This window comes from Varroa destructor, unplaced genomic scaffold, assembly GCF_002443255.2.
Source record: "Varroa destructor unplaced genomic scaffold, Vdes_3.0 BEIS01000007.1, whole genome shotgun sequence".
NCBI classification, from domain to species: Eukaryota; Metazoa; Arthropoda; class Arachnida; order Mesostigmata; family Varroidae; genus Varroa; species Varroa destructor.
The window spans coordinates 36,343,559-36,356,958 of record NW_019211460.1 but is presented as its reverse complement, the minus strand read 5'-3'; the positions used below and the strand labels follow the sequence as shown (position 1 = coordinate 36,356,958).

The window sequence follows — 13,400 nt, the reverse complement described above, 5'->3', positions numbered from 1 at the left end:
TGAAAAAAATGCAGTGCATCTATTTTGACATTTTTATCTTTAAACGTTCTCTGTAGAGGCTGTATCAAACTTTGTCCACTATGCCGGCTAAGCACAGGCACGAATTGATTGAATCCACGATATTTTAAAAATAGCAATATTGTTAAGTTGTCCATCTAAAATATATGTTACTAAAGCGACATCGTTGTAGCTCTAATGAACGCCAATTGTCATGCTTTCTAATAGCTTCGGACACGAACGAGCTACATTGTTTTTATGTTTAATTTATGTTTATTACTTTTGAACCGATGACATTCACGTGAACGAATGATGGTAGACGCTGACGTTTCACTCGATCGCCCAGGTTAATGACCTTAATCTTATTCATGATTATAACATTATTCTTCGGCAGGTCGACGATGGCCGGGTTCGTATCTATAGAACAGGGCTCGGTGGTGACTACGGCGGATTACCGACACTTTTAACTCATGTCAGAAACTCAGGGCTGGTTATACGTCAAGAAAAGCCTTAAATGTCCGTAGCGCTTATCTTTTGCGAACGTTCACGTCTTAATAAAATGATTGCAACACATCAAGTCACCCGGCTTTCCTCAACCAAATTCAATTTATACATGAAGGCTTCGCTCAGTTTTTGTAACTTCTAGGTTCACTCGCAGAGCGATCGTTGAAAAGGTTCATAGGTAATATATCGTACACGTATCTCAACAAGCATCTGTAATCATCCTACATATGTATATATTGTACCGGCATGGATCGTGTCGTAAGCGAAGTAAATCTGCGTAGTCGGGGATCATTCAGTCGGAGATAGCGAGTTTTACCCGATCAAGGACAAGGCTGATATCTGCCCGTTGCAATCTATAGAGCGAGGGTAGAGCACCTAAATTCGGACCTCTTCCATATATAGTCTATAGAATTTTATCTAAGAAAGGTGGATATTTTGATGGTATTTTCTTACTTAGTACAATCACTGTCCACTGCAATTTCAACCTCAGTTCGGCTTCGAGACGACTCATTTTCACTACTAGCACTAGCACTAGCACTAGCTGATTCCTACCGGTCTTTCTTCGTGTTCGTGCGTCAAACCATATTAGTGGATATAAACTCGTTAAAGTGTCGTTAACATAAGCCACGTAAAATATATATATTCCAACGAAAATAAATTTTAATCAAGTGTCGAACTCTTTGAGTCCGAACAGAGTCTTCAAGCTTACCTCGCGGAAATGTTTGTCGGATCCTTTTCAAAGCGTGTGAGAACTGGCAATGATGTAATCCGTCAGCACTGGGCATTGCGCAATGGACGCTCTTAGCTCTAAATGTGAAAAGGACACACAGTTTCTTTGTTATCACGAGTTTTGTGTTTTTTTTTTTTTTTCTAGAGAAAAATTAGCTTTCCTTTAATATACAACTGGAAAATAAACGAACGCCCGCCTCGGCAATGAGCCCGACAAAGTTTTATTGAATTGTACGTATACGGCTTCAGAGCTGGCAGAGTGAAAATATTAGTCCTTGGCGCTCTGTCAGAGTAGCTTTTCCGCAACGTGTGGCCACAAATGCAAAAACAACCTTTGAGGACCTTCCTTGTGCTTAGGGACTTGAGTTGTCAAGTTCGCCGGATCCCGGAAAAATATAATATTGCTTATTAGAAAATGAACAATATCATACTGCTATTACTTATCGTGTGCATAAGGGAATAAACAACAGGCTATTTCTTGTTCTGGCCCTTTCTGTTCCTTTTTGTTTCGTTCAAATTCAAAGCAACGCGAGCAAGTATAATTATAGCTTTCCCGTACCGTTCACAAAGCACAACCTATTAGGCTGTTAATTAGGTTATAGCACATCGTTATTAGCGTTGTCTCTGACGAAGAGTCGTTCGTCGGCAATGACTACAATCATCAATAGACCATAATACTTAACCTACGTTATTCATCATCATCCTCGCTGTTTTGGTTGTTACGAGCCTCTTTTGCTGCGTGAACCAATTTAGCTTCGTATCAGTCCAGATTTTTGCAAGTGAATTGTGATAGTATGACAAAATAATAACAGGAAACATTGGTAGCAAGGTACATCGGTAGGGGAAAAATATTTGTTCCATTCAACATCCGTCAATTAGAGACAGCGTTGTTCATCGTTCGCTTGTGTGCTGTGTACCTGTGACCGGTACGCACGGTTACAGACAGACCAGAGTGTTTTTGTAGCCACGACGGCTACGGCTGGGATCGTGTTACGATCATCCCATTCGCTTACACTGTCTCTGCTCACGTAGCAGGGAGACGACGAGTTTTCTGCTTCTGTTCTCTTCTGTCTGTTGTTTAGCAGCGGCAGCGGCAACGGCAACGGCAGCGGCAGCGGCAGAAAACAGAGGGAACCTGCCTGAAACGACGATAAGCTGCTGACAGAAACAAGTCCTATCCATCTACATGCAGATGCTATTGCTGCTGATTGTAGTGATGAAGATCTAGCTGCTCACATTAAAAACGCATTATGTTGAATATATACCCAAGCAAATGAAACGAAACCAACAACAATAACAGTAACATAAAATAACACGTCGTCGCTTCTGAGGCCGACGTACTTCTCATTGTACCAGTACTCGCTCGCCAGGACGCATCCAATGGCAACACGAGCGAGCGAGTCGAAGGAACTGACAGAACTGGCCTGGCCTGGCCTGGCCTAGCCTGGCCTAGCCTGGCTTGGCACAAGCTCTACAAATATAAAAACCAGGACCCGAAGACAACCAAATACTCGTCAGAAGCGCATACAAAGCGCAGCGAAGTAGCACAGCATAGCAAATGGAAGGAAGGAAAGAAACGAACGCCGGCGCTCGCTCGCTCGCTCATTCAACTGAAAGCTCAATGTGTTGCCTAAACGACTGGCCGGCAGAGGACGCTTACCAAGTGCCCTGGAATGGAACAGAAGCCAAATCAAGATTAGGTTTTCCCCTTTACCTCTCCGATTGGAATCGCAGCGATCGTTTCGACATAACGTTATCATACGTATAAACGGGAAGGAGCAGATGAACCAAAATAATGACGCAGCAGTAACATGAAGACAAGAATAGACACAGAACGAAACGATGGACGCTCGAGTGGAGAGTAGAAACACAGTGACTGCTGCTGCTGCTGCTGCCGCCGCCGCGGTCGCCGCCTTACATTCAGAGACAGTCCGAATCGACGCGCGAACTGCAGAGAACCTGTACAGTAAGTGTGAGGCAATAGCATCAACGGCAGTATGAGACAAGACTGTTTCTGAGATTGTAGCAGCTGCGGCTAACGCTAACGCTGACGCTGGCGCTGGCGCTGCCGTTGCTTCTAGCCGTCAGTTGGCGTCGCTGTGAAGTGCGATGTGTGGCGTATAACTTGGCGGTAAAGAAGTATGGTTTCGTTCATCTCCCTCTGCATCTATGCTTTGCTTTGTTGAAATGAACCCGAAGGAGCGAACCGCGCCTATGACGCTGCGTAATTATGCATTGTTTTGCTCAGTGTGTCTCTCGTCTTTGTGTCTCGGGGCTACTGATGTCTGCTACCGCCATAGCTATTAGACGTTTTTAGAGCCGATGAGACTTCGTAGAAAGATAACTCACATATTGACATCATGCTTAGTCAGTTCCCATAGGCACGAAATGTGTACGTTAGCGAAAAGAACTAATGGAGGCTTGACGACGATGAACATACGCGCAAATAGCGAAGAACGTACAGCAATAGTACGAAACCTGCGTCAAGAGATTCTAGACTGTCCGAGATCTAACGTTTAATCTAGCGCGAAAGGCTCGCTTGCGATTTTCTAGGATCTTTAGTGACGTACTGATAGTATAGGCTCCATATGGATTCGCTAGCATTAAGAGTCACATCTCTCATTTGCAACTATGCAAAAAAAATACGCGTTTCTGTAATGCCACGATAAAAGCCCTGTGTATTCATAAACTATTGCACGTCGCCCTCTCGACAACTTTACAGAGTCAAGTTACTGGCTCATCGCGTTTCATGCCAGCTCCAGCGAGATTCTGAAGATGGTCGCAGATGAAACAGTTAGGGACGCGTGGTAGAACACGGGCACCAATCAGCTAAAACAGAATAAGTGATGACAGTATGTGAGGTAAGCAATAACATCAGACTTACCATATGTTTCAGCCTGGTGGTGAGCGACAGCTGTGATCGCCGAATGGTTGCGACTCTGTTCACGGAATAATCTTAGCCAAGGTCAAACACGCTACCATATCTTCTTGCGATATTCGTGCCATCCTCGCACTATAACGCAGTAGTTCAATAGGTAAGAGTCGTATCTGTTTTAACAAGCGGGATCGTTGGCGGGCGGCCACTCGTGAAACCGCCAGGTTTCTAGGTGTGGAGTACGGAGCGTTCGCGGACCTTCAGGGAATCTGTAATGTGCCGGTTTCTGCCTGTCCTTCCCTGTCCTCAACTTCCATGCTAGATTTCGGCCCTGACCAAGACCCATATGCGCTTGTGGTATGTCGAGCTGGCTTTGTGGTAGTCCTGAATGAATTACTGGTTCGCTCGCATGTCGACTGTAACATGACAACCACCTTTGCGCGAATCGTGGCGGTATAAGCGACGATCTTCTGCTCAAAGAAACGCATTCTATAATAAATTGATTGCATGAACAGCATTATTTTTGATGGGGAAAGGATTCCTATAGTAGCAATAGCACAGTGATTATACCTATTTAAAGCGGGACCAGCAACTTTATACCAAAACAATTTTATGCAAATGGACTGAAAGGCGTATTACGGTGACTAATTTTGCCAGCGGATCGTAGATGACTGTTTAGAAATATGTGAACGATATGTACATTTTTATATCGCTATTTGCTCTGTTTATTCGCTATGTTGGTCCCTCAAAGGCTACTGGTGATCAGAATGGTCCAAAGAATTTATTTCAATTCAAGTTTAAAGGCTGTGTCGATCTAAGGCGACTGAGCTTAACCAAGAGTGATATGACGACAGCCTTATGTAGCAATGCAGAGCGAATCAATTGTTTCTACTTTTACGTCATTGATACTAAGACCTAACAGCGGCAAAACAGAACGCGATCGAGGCCACCTTACTGCACGCGGTTTCTTAAGTGGACTATATCTTGTGTTCCTCGATGCAATGTATGAGCAGAGTTCTAGATCTATCGTCGTTGATAGCTCGGAATGGCTCGAAGATTTCTGTACTCAATGAATTGGGCCAAGCAGACACCTGGAAGGCAAATGGCAATGAGAATCAAATGTGTTTTGACTTATGGTGGGTCCGTCCATTGATCTGTGAATCCGACAAGAAACTCTGAACGTAGACCAATTTCAAAATATAAGAATGCCATGCCTATTGAAAAGAAATGATCTGTCAATGGAACTTAGTACTTCAACAATCGTTCGTATGAATTGTATTTGAGCTATAAAGGTCCGTTAAAAGTTGATACCCTACTTAAGTGCTGAAAGAATGGCTTGTCTTAAAGCATAACGGCGTATGTAATTATCGGTTCGAGAAAAAGTGCTGAAGGTACGCGTTGTAGAAAACTTTTAGCCCGAAGGTTAGACGATAATAAGGCAAGCATGGAATTTCAAACGTAATTTTAAAAAATTGGTAGCCCAGTCTGTCAAGCAAAAATTCCTTGCGGACGAGCTCAACGTAAGGACTGTCCCGTCAAGACTGGCTTACTTGGTGTGTTAGAGCATTGTCAAGTTTTTTCAAGATACAATATGTCTGTAGATAGGACAAGTGTATTATAGTTGTATTAAAGATTACAAATGTTCAGGGAGCCAGGTGTGTGCGGTAGGAAACTATTTGCGGATCTGTTTGAAGATGAGGTCGTCAACAAAACGGCCAAGACGCAAAGAAGCAGTACATTCAAACTGAGGTAAATAAGAATGAAAGGCATGTGGAAACGCACGTGTAACTGAATTTTTCTTTCAGATCGTATTACGAAGATGTACAGTTCAGTGATTGATCTGATGGGTCTCAGCAAGAAGTTATCCTTGAGGAAACACCGCCCTAGATGGTGTCAAATGCAATTAAAGCTCTAAGGAAGGAAGGTGATGTTGTTGTTTATGTCATAGAGAGCCAAATTATAAGAGCGTGAGCGAAAAATCCGTATTGCGGGTCTAAGAAAATGTTTTTGTCAATTTGACCACGATTCCACTTGTAGTAGTAGTAGTAGTAGTAGTAGTAATAATAATACTACATATTACTATTAGTATTTATTGTAACGATAAAGACGTGAAGTATACGAAACTGAAGTTCTATTCTCCTGTTGGTCCACATACATTATTTTCAAATTGATTCTTGACCATTGTTCAAAACTTTCCCGTCGCACTTTTCGACGATCATCCATCCTACCAGATGTGTGTCAGTAACCGTACCGCCGATTGAATCGGTTTAAGATATTGGCTATAAGTATAAATTAAAAACAGGACATTGACTGTACACATTTCTGTCGTTTCAACCAAAATATTGGAGTTAATCGTAACTAACCAAGCTGTTTTACATGTAGTTGGATAAAGAAGAAGCCATTCGAACAAACAACAGCATCCTTCAGTGGGACGATTGATTACGCTTTTAGAAGTTTCGTGTCGCCCTCTTCTCGTGTCTCTCGTGAGTTATACCTAGAACCTATATTGTTGTTTATTTTTTTTTTTAGCCTGGACAATGAAAATATGCCACTTAGCATAGTGTATATAGTATGTCGAAGGTTTTGAACAATTTCATCTTTTCCACTTTCAATTTCCTTGCTTATAGTATTACAGACTGAGGAGGTGGCTACCCGAAGAAAGTCCTTGAGGGTGACCACAAGATCATCTCAGCATCTATCGCAGAAACCGCCTACAGACTATATGACAACTAAGTGTCATTCTCCAAGCTGACGTTTGGCTCGCTACCCTTCAATCAGCCCCCTTTTCTGGTCAGCTACCGCGAAAGCCTGCTACGCTTGTAGTCGAAACGGAAGATTGATTGTTCACTGGGTTTAGCGCCCTTCCAATCTCGTTTTGCCTCGCCGGAGAGCTGTTGTTCCGCTTCCGCCGTCCTTTTTTGATCGTTGCGTTCGTAGCGGCCTCAAAGCCGTCGCAGTCCGTCGCCTGCTCTGTTGTGACAGGCTGAGCCGACGGCCTGTTAGCGTTTATCCGAGGCGGCGCAGCTGGTGAAGGAATCTGCGTCCGTTTAATGGCGCCCTCTGTTAACTGTCCTCGGCATTTTGGGCTATATGTGTTGAGTTTTTAGGATGGTCCGTTTTGTCACAATTATAACAAAATCCACTCTTCCTCATATTCTTTGAGGATGAGTTTGCAGCGTCGACAACTTTTCGTGGTGATCGAGTGGTTGCTACGTTTGGATGATTTGTGAACAGCCTTCTGACATCGCACGGGGCACGGAACAAAGGCTCGCTTACTCACTAGGTCAGCACTTTATTCTATGCAGAGTTTTATCCTATGGGTGAGTCTTGTTGGCAGTGTGATGTGGTTAATAAACTACACCAGCGTGGATTGGCGCGCATGTGATGCTCTGCGAGGTTTACTGACTACAACAAAACTACCTCCGGTGCTTTCGATAGCTCTGGAAAAAGTCTTCGTAGAAATGCATTCGGGTAGACTTGATCAACAGGCGTTTGTAGTAGGTCATGTCGGCAAAGGTTGTCACACCGCCCTGTTTCTCAAACGATTAAACAAAACTTTAGCAAGTCGCTGCGCAAGATCCTCTGAAGCTGATCCTGGCTTCCTAAGATCTTGGTTCTCGTGACTGTTTCAGTATGCCGCGCTAGACCAACGTCGTGTGACAGTTTGCTAAAAGCCGCTGCGAAAAAAATCATCGAAACACGTAGAACTTCGCGACTTACCCCTAAACGTGCCATTTCTTCCGTTGATTGCCACTAAATAACTCCATATTTAGCCACCATGTACATCGTCCTCCTGGGATAAACTCCTCAGTATTCAGTCGGGCCGTCAAGTTCCCATTAAGACAAGCGGCTTACGAAATATAGAATATAATAGAAAGTTTTATTACAAAGGTTACCGGCCTCACCGATGGAGGCATTCCAGATCATGCACACTGCTACTGCAACCCTCCCAGAGTCAATAACTTTACTTTCACACATCTCCTGTATAACTCAAGCAATGCGCCGCCCAGCAGCTGTGTCTGTTTCAAGTCCATTCAACTAGGTCCTTTTGTTTCTCTGGTCACCTTTTGTCACTATCAGAACGCGCAGAGGATAGAAACGCCGCATGTTAAAGTTAGACAGTCTCGTAGCCTCGTACGCTGGCTAGAGCCAGCGTGAGTCTAAATGATTTTCCTTCGAGCTGTACGCCCACATCTCTGCCTAGGTCTCCGAGCATGAAGCATCCGCGTTGACATCACGTGCTGCATGTAATGTGTAATGAAGTTTGCTTTAGACCTCAAACAAGCCCAGCGGACCCCAGCTTATCGAAAAAAACGACTTCACTGCCTGTTAACGGTCTGGACAGGCTCACTTCTGCCATCGCAAACGCTATTTTCTTCACTTGAGCGTGCAATGCTTCATGTAACGAGTTGCCTTTTTTACTCTGCCCATTAAAGCGATAATCTAGCTTTTCAGCCAGTATTGCCATATCCGTGACGACCTCCGAAGATTTCGCGCCCGAATACGGGTCAGAGCTCCCATGTATCACCATGCTTAACCTAGTAAGATCAAGCCTGCCGATCGGTCTGAAGTTCGGGACGCCCACGGCTGGCCGAGCGTCGGCCGAAATTTCAGTGGCGGCACGATCCACGAAGTCCGAGCTCCGAGACATTTCTCGTCGTTGTTTACCAACTCTTTACAAAAAAAGGAGAATACCCCTGCAAAGCAAAATCTTTTAGGCCTCTTAGTGGTGTGGAAAACATAAATCGAAAAGCGTAGACGTTGTACTTCAATTCAAATATAGGTCTACATTATGCGAACGGAATGGCTTATCGATGCTAATCATTGACGACAGGTGCAACTTACATGGTAAGTACTTGTAGTAATTTCAACCCTAGCCTTAATTAAATTTAAATTTACATCATAAATATAATAAAATCAACTGCCTTGCTTCACAATAGTTTGCCTCACTGCTTCACAGATAATGGTTCAGTAAGTGATCGTAGGGTTTACAGATGTCTTGTTGAGCCAAAATGTCTCTTGCTATGAGATCCCTGGGTCGCGTTCGAAAAAGTCTGCTAGCGCTATTGACAAAATCGCGCATCGATTTCTAGTTTGATCTGTACAAAGCCGACATATAAATTACAGCATAAAATAGTTAATATTTTAGGTACGACGCCTTTTGAGCTTTGTTTGTTTTTTTTGTTTATGTATTTGGCATATCAGTCGACTCTGTCTTATAATATACATATATAAACGATAGCTTCTAAATAGATGGGCATCCGTTTAACAAAGCTGACTTAGATACCGATGTCGTCGATCAGATTACAAGATCCACCAGTTAAATTGCGTCCTCTCACTCGTATAATTATCGTCCGCAATTATCGTAAAAAATTTATTTCTCATGACAAGCTAAATTCAGTGCAGAGATAGGTCACCATTGTAACGTGAGAACGAAAAAAAGCAAGCGTTTTTGTGTTTTTGTTTTTAATCGTTGCTCAAATCATGTGGCACCTTTTTGTCCAAATTTTTTTTACGTCATTTAGCCTGGGTGACCAATTATGGTATTATTAAAAACACATGTTATTTTGCTATGATGGTAGCGCTTTCAGATCTCTCGTTCTGCAAAGAAGTCAACAAACTACGCTGAGTAAAAACATGAAAAATCTACCTCAGATGTTGATAGCGGATGACATGCTGGCAGCGGATTTCATTTTGATATTAGCTCAACATACCAAATCAATTCTAGTTTATTGGCAAAAATGGCTCCGTCTCGTATTTTTCTATATTCGGTTTATTAATGATGTAGACTGCCACACAGAAAAAATTACCGCGATATTACAAAAGGGTAGAGAATACGAAGCAGACTGAAAGGCTTCTCCTGAAAGCCTAGTCACGGGTGCCTCACTTCACGCCGCCTAGAGCGTCTCAACTTGCTCCACTGCCATCTTTCAGACATATCTCAATTGAAAAAATGAATCAAAATGTACAGCAGTGCAAAAACACACAATTCGGCTGACGTTGACTATACATCCAAATGATGATAAAACCAGATGACAGGTAGGCAACAATTAAGTATATAATTTACGGAGCCTGGACAAAAAGACATTTGCGTAAACCTGAAGATCGATCAAATTCGTCTTTCTATGTGATATTATAACAATCCGGACGAGCACGCTACAGCTTACCCGGTTTCAAGTTTACCTACGATTACCGTAAGTGTACTGGCGGTTCTGGCCGGCCGTAGGTATATAATACCCTGAATCGGTCAGTATACCGCTAGCCGTCGGACCTTTCCATTACTGCAAATGATCCAAACATATATTTCCCGTAGTCTGCTCCGCCCCCGTGCCCCCCCCACGGCCTGTTAGGAATGTCAACGTTAAGTGTCTGGGCCACATAGCGCTTCATATGCGAATGAGCACGAAGTTGAAAAGTTTCGGGGCGCCCTATATTCTGATATCGTTTTGATTGTACAGCACGTATCAGCTTGTCTACCAGTTCCCAACCGGTGTGATTGTTTATACGTAATTTTTATCTGACGTAAAAACACTATGCTATAAACAACAAGCACGAGTACAATCCGGTTAATTGTTAACTTCCGCACATGTTTTAACGTTGATGAACTTCGTTGTCATTAGGTCGAATGGTTCTACGAGCTCCATTTCGGTACTTCTAAAAATAGAATGCAGAAAAGAGGATATAATTTACCGTTTAAACATGCATTCTATTTAAAGCTAGTACTTTGCATTAAAAAACTGAGGTCCGTCTAAAAGGGTTTGCTCTAGTTTAAAAAAGGGTCTCGCCCTGAAAAAAAAGTTAGCAGGTTCCTCTATTTTTCATAACAGAGCAACTCCTTAAATTGGCAAAAAAGTACTGAACTGCTGTAAAATATGCTTGATTTTTAATTGTTATTAAGCTAAAGCTTTAGATGGAACGCGAACGTAAGGTCAACCAATTCTAAGATTTTCAGATAGTTTGAAATTGAATAGATAGACAGAAATTGAATAGATTCAGTGGGCAAATTCTATAATCGGTTGGTACTAAAACGATGCCTGGCGTTCGTCAAGTTTAATGGAGTGTTAGAGAAGTTTCGAGTGTTTCACGGCCGCAGCTGAAGGGAGCTTCTCGCCTGCCTGAACTCCCTGTCAATTGACAGTTTTTGTTTGGCAACATATGTTTGAAGCTCTCCGGTGAGATGCACCACCATCACCGCGACCCAGTCGTGGATAGACGCGAGTTACGGTCACATAGACCGGATGAAACTGCTGTTTTTCACTGTGGTTCGTAACCGGGGATGAAGCATCGAGAGCTTCTGGGATGAAATTACAAGCAATTGAGAGATAGGGAAAAACAAAAATATATATATAGAACACAACTGTGCGTGTGCTATAAAAAATCGCAGAAGCATAGCTGGAGAGAAGTTACAATCGGACGCTGTAGTCATATTGTATACGTATAACGTTAAAGCGAGTAAAAACCAAGTAGATCGACATTTACCTAGCAGCAGCAGCAGGAGGACAAACAATATCAAGCGTCATCAACTTGCTGTTGTCATTGCAGAAAACTACGGATCTGCGTGTGCACACGTAACAACGCTGGCTAGAAGTACTCGCAGCATTTATGACATCTTCGGTTTCGAAATATCTAACAGAAATATATTTTGATGATTACTTGCTTCAAGTATATGAAGAGCACTGGCAATTATATGCAATGTCAATCAATAAATTGCCACTGTTAATTATATACGTTAATATCCTAATATACTGTTTTAACGTTTACGAAATATGGCAACAAGGGACGTCTGAAAAGTTCGTTCTAGACCATTTGTTTGACTAAAAATTACCATACAAAATAGTCGATTAGAGAAACGTAGGCAATGCTTGTAGCGAAATTTCCTAACTAGAACCTCTACAACTTCCTTCTTAATTAGTTTATTAGGCGAAACAAGATCTCGTTGGAAGGATTTATGGTTTGTCGAAAACCTGACACTCGAAATTATCGAACGCTGATCCTGTGTATGAGATGTATCCATTAGGATAATAAAGTTGGCAAGTTAAATTTTTTGCTTATAACCAGTAGCTTGTTAATTATTATTTTGCTATGTATTTAAAGTGTATTCTACCATATAATTGAAAGTTTTGCTCCTAATTCCAGTAAGGGTATATCAACATTTTCTTGGTCGAAACTTATAACTTGAATTAATGGCTACATTATCGATTTGATCGAACTTTTAAATATATTCAGGACATTGAATCAAATAGAGCGTCACAATGTACGATATATAACACGTAGGGCGGTCTTCACGTGTGCGTTTAATTAAAGCGAACAAGCAACGCTGTTCGATTTCTAGGATGACAAATCTTCCGACCCTTCAACGACCATCATACGAACTAAAAACATTTTATTTAGTTTTTAAGTACTGCGAGTTAGCATGCACCTTTTGAGCAAAAAGGCATTTTCGTCAATTGTTAATGATAAAGAAAAAAGTAAAAAAGCACCCGCTTAAAGTCAGAGGATAAGCAAATAGACCACGTAGTTGAGTGACTTTGCTTATATATCCTACAATAGATAGGTTACATTTATTTACAGGTAAAGTGGAGGACGTAGGCGAATACTAATAGTTTTAGAGCCAGGAACCGATACTTCGATATGGCAAAATATAGAAATGCAAGCCATTTCATATGAAGGTTTTTTTAAAGCAAAGGAGAAGTGTGAAGCTAGTTATATTTACCGTACTTCCCGAACTATTTAATGTGTCGGTAAAAACTTTGTTTAATATCATTATTGTAATAATTACATAGATAACTTCTACGAAATGCGCCGCTTTGAGGCAAAAAGCAAGCTTTTAATAATAGAAGTACTAAAATCCCACTCCAGAAGAAATGCTCCTCCAGCAACACACTCTTGTACACACAGAGAGTTGTTTCTACCGTTTTTAAGAATTGGCAGTCGCGAGCTAAACTGAAAACCATACCCACACATATTCATGTCGCGTAGCATGTCTTACTCATTCCAGGAAGTTTTTGTACAATACTGAATTGTATCCTACTCACAAAAACGTTTCTGTAGCTGTCATAATTGAAAGATAGTAAAAAAACAAAACTCAATCATGAAGACACTACAGCAAGGCGGCTTTCGCCTGCTTCCTCTGTTTGTTCTATTATCTACAATGGCTGTAGATTCCTGACACCGTCTAAGCTAAAACAACGAAACCACTTAGGGTTTCTATGATGGAGATGACTTGTTAATGACAGGCGTAATCTTGTTGATATCTCTAGTCTTACCAATTGGCTAAATCTAAGCCACAGGACCC

At 42.0% G+C, this 13,400-nt stretch overlaps 3 long non-coding RNA genes across 6 annotated transcripts in view; 2 read left to right on the top strand and 1 right to left on the bottom strand.

Annotated features, from left to right (window-relative positions):
- The window catches only part of LOC147754656 (uncharacterized), a 31,197-nt gene extending 29,906 nt beyond the window's left edge, over nucleotides 1-1,291 (bottom strand). Inside the window, exon 1 of the long non-coding RNA XR_015316751.1 lies at nucleotides 1,211-1,291. This is a non-coding gene — a long non-coding RNA (uncharacterized LOC147754656). The remainder of the gene's footprint in view (nucleotides 1-1,210) is intronic.
- LOC147754655 (uncharacterized) overlaps nucleotides 1-1,969 on the top strand; it is a 108,955-nt gene extending 106,986 nt beyond the window's left edge. For 3 of the 4 annotated variants that reach the window (XR_015316735.1, XR_015316737.1, XR_015316736.1), the window contains one exon: nucleotides 392-1,969. This is a non-coding gene — a long non-coding RNA (uncharacterized LOC147754655). The remainder of the gene's footprint in view (nucleotides 1-391) is intronic. The other variant, XR_015316734.1, reaches the window with a different exon arrangement.
- Nucleotides 1,970-2,029: 60 nt separating this feature from the next.
- Nucleotides 2,030-12,159, top strand: LOC147754654 (uncharacterized). Its single transcript, XR_015317327.1, has 2 exons — nucleotides 2,030-8,953; nucleotides 9,688-12,159. It is a non-coding gene; the product is annotated as an uncharacterized LOC147754654 (long non-coding RNA).
- The last annotated feature ends 1,241 nt before the right edge of the window (nucleotides 12,160-13,400 follow it).